This window comes from Microtus ochrogaster, unplaced genomic scaffold (assembly GCF_000317375.1).
Source record: "Microtus ochrogaster isolate Prairie Vole_2 unplaced genomic scaffold, MicOch1.0 UNK54, whole genome shotgun sequence".
In the NCBI taxonomy this organism is placed as follows: domain Eukaryota; kingdom Metazoa; phylum Chordata; class Mammalia; order Rodentia; family Cricetidae; genus Microtus; species Microtus ochrogaster.
The window spans coordinates 887130-890408 of record NW_004949152.1 but is presented as its reverse complement, the minus strand read 5'-3'; positions in this window follow the sequence as shown (position 1 = coordinate 890408).

The following is a 3279-nucleotide window of genomic DNA, read 5'->3' as shown; positions in this document are numbered from 1 at the left end:
TTTAACACAGGAAACTCTCCGGAAGATTTTAAAGGTCTTTTTCTGTTCTGAAAATTAGCAACAGTCAGACAGACAAAGAAGACAAGCTAGCCACCAGTAGGACTTCAGAAATCATGGTGTCCACATAGCTTACATTTCTAGCAGCCTCCTCTATGCTTCCCGGCAGAGCATGCGGAGGGCGTATTTTCTGGTGTTCTGTAAGCAGTACCTCCGTAGACCAGCCTTGCCCACCAGCAGCAGAATGGCCATGCTGTGGGAAAGGCTCGGGGAAGTTGTTCTCTCCTGAGAGGCAAAGCTATGTACTTCTCTGAGGAACAAGAGCGCTGGCACTCACTCAGTATCTCTGTGTCTCGTCTCTAGACATCCCAACTTGAAACTACAGTTAGCCATGCTTCAGCATGCTGCTTCCAGACCAGTGCAATCTGCCGGTCGGATGCTGGGGTTTCTGGTGTCTTATCTGGAGAAGTCCTTCAAATCCCTACGGCCTTCAGCTTCTTTATGACTCTAGGAACCAGAAAGTGCCAGGATCGAAGATGAACCCAGACAACATAAGGGATGACCCTATCCATTCCCGTTTTTCTCCTCTGCAGCCCAGGAAGGCTTTGGAAGTCACACAGTCCATTAAAGGTGAAGGATGACCTAGCTGCAAGGACAGCAGGTCAGCCGCTCAACACAGGGCCACAGGCAACCGCGATAAATGCCACCAGGATGTGGAATCGACTTCCTTTGATTTTATTCCCTCTGCCCTCAAACGCTTTTGGTTGTCAGGAGCTGTGGGACTAGAGGGAGGGCAAGGAAGAAATGTCTATGGCTGTAGTTAAAACTGTGCTTCACACTGAAAACTCGAGTCACGTTTTTATCTATTCTGATCTACTGTTTCTATCTGTGTTCCATGACCAGGATGGGCGGTGTGGAGGGCACAAAGAGCAGTTGGAAAGCTGACCACTGGGCCATTAAACGTCGTCCATTCCTTTTCCATCAGGAGGAAAATTTGTTGTTCAGATTAGTCCTTTGTCCTGGAGACAAGGGTTGAGTGTGTATGTGGCAATGATGTGGCCCGGCCTCAGGCTCCTGTACGCCCTGATAAGCTCTACAGTAGACCTAGTCCTACGGCTGTTGTGAAGAGCCCACTCCAAAATGACAGCACTCAGTGCCACTAGCAGCTGCTTGGTGGCTGCAAACACTGCGTTTCCACCACCTCTGCTCAGTGCTGACAGGAGGGGAGCCAGATGGATGACCTTGTGGATGGCTCCTGCCTCTGAGGTACCAGGCCCTTGACACCAGTGGCCTGGTGCAGTTGGGTGGTAGGGATACAGAACTCTCAGCTCCTTCTCCAGCACCATGTCCGCCTGTGTGCTACCATGTTTCCCGCCGTGATGATAAGGGGCTAAATCTCTGAACTGTAAGCCAGCCGTAATTAAATGGTTTCCTTTATAAGAGTTGCTGTGGTCATGGTGTCTCTTCACAGCCACAGAACACTGACTAGGACACCACCTTAGGAGAATTTAATATGAAGTCCATGCTACCCAGGTAGCAGGTATCTGCATACAGTAAATGCTCAACCAATAAGAGATTTTACTGTTAACTCTTTGAGTCAACCTTCTGTGTCCACAGGCAGTCCCTACACAAGCCCTATGCGTGGAAGGCAAGCTTGATTGTTTTCTTTTTAGTGGCATTAAAGATTGAACCCAGAGCCTTTTACATCCTAAGAGTGCTCCCACTGATCTACACCCTAGCCTTGGAGTTCAAGCTATTAATAGACACAGGAATGTGAAGTTGTACATTGATGACAGTAAGGCGATTAAAAATTAGTCCCATTGCAGTAAGACAGACAACCTAATGAGAAGCACAAGACCCCATTTCTGGGCTGCTGGTTGTTCTCTTTCCTGGGGTGGCACCTGTCTGACTCCTCATTCCTGAGTCAGTCTTTTGGGTCTGCCCTATCCTTCCCACAGGGGGTGTTTATTGAGCTACTGTGTTGTTGTGTATATAGCACCCTGAGAATAGCACTTTCCCAAGTCCTGGAACCTTCTCCTGAGGCACATGCAGGCCAGAAGAAGAAATATGTGTCACACAAGCCTAAATATGCGTACGCAGTGAGCTGGATGTACCGTGACTATGCAGGGTGTGTGTGTATGTAGTCAGTATGGCTACAGAACCCACATGTACAACTGTCCAATTCACACGCTTCCTATACATTGTCTATCCATGAGGATACGACATGACGTCAGCTCTTCAGAGACAAGGTCAGGGATCAGTCTATTGGTGTTTCATCACCATGGAGATAATGCCCAGAGACACACTGGGATAGAGACAGCCACCTGAATGTTCTCAACACTAGATAGCTCTGGCCAAACAAGCATTTTCTCTGTGCTCTGCCTCTGCCCTTGCTTCCTGGGTGCTCACAAGATCCCGTCCAGGCTTCCCCGTGACTGGTTTTCCCCACACAAGCACGCCGAAGGTCGCTTCTCTGACAGGCCTCAGCTGGCATTCCAGAGTCCTGGAGCCGACCTCTCTGCACTCTCTCTGGTCCATTTTTCTAAGAACACACTACATCTATGGCCATGTGACTACGTCATGATCTTCCATGTCATAAAGCAGAGGTCTCCACCTGCATTTCTGGTTTCTCCTATAGACTCAGAGCCCTGCCTGGGAGCTTTGGCTTTTCCGGCTTTTTCCCGGCTCTACACAACACCCATATTGACTTATTTGTGTAGCTCTAGTATTTGTCAGCTGTTGTCTTAAACACTGCCACCTACTTCAGCGATAGAGACTACTATGACAGCCCCATACCTAAAGCCAACGGGGGCCTGTGCAAATTAGGGAATGACCCCCGCTTGCCTCAAGATGCTTTGTATTTGCTTGGAAGTGGTCAACACAAATGTACACAATTTTACCATGTCCGCAGTACAATGGCTGCCAACGTAAAAAGGACAACAGGAAAGGCATTTCTGGGCATTAAGCCATGCAGTTAATGGTGGCCCTGACTAGTGAGCTATGAGGGCTGTTTCTCCTTTGCTACTCTCTAGTAGGACTGAACTATATGATGCATGTTCTATCCACACACATGAAAATAGCTCTGCTTCTATTGAGACTAAGATTGATTAAGTTATTTTACAGGGCGTGGTGGTAGTGTTTGATTAGCACGCATGATGTCCTGGGTTTGATTTCCAGAATCACAAAACTACACACACACACACACACACACACACACACACACACACACACACACAGAGAGAGAGAGAGAGAGAGAGAGAGAGAGAGAGAGAGAGAGAGAGA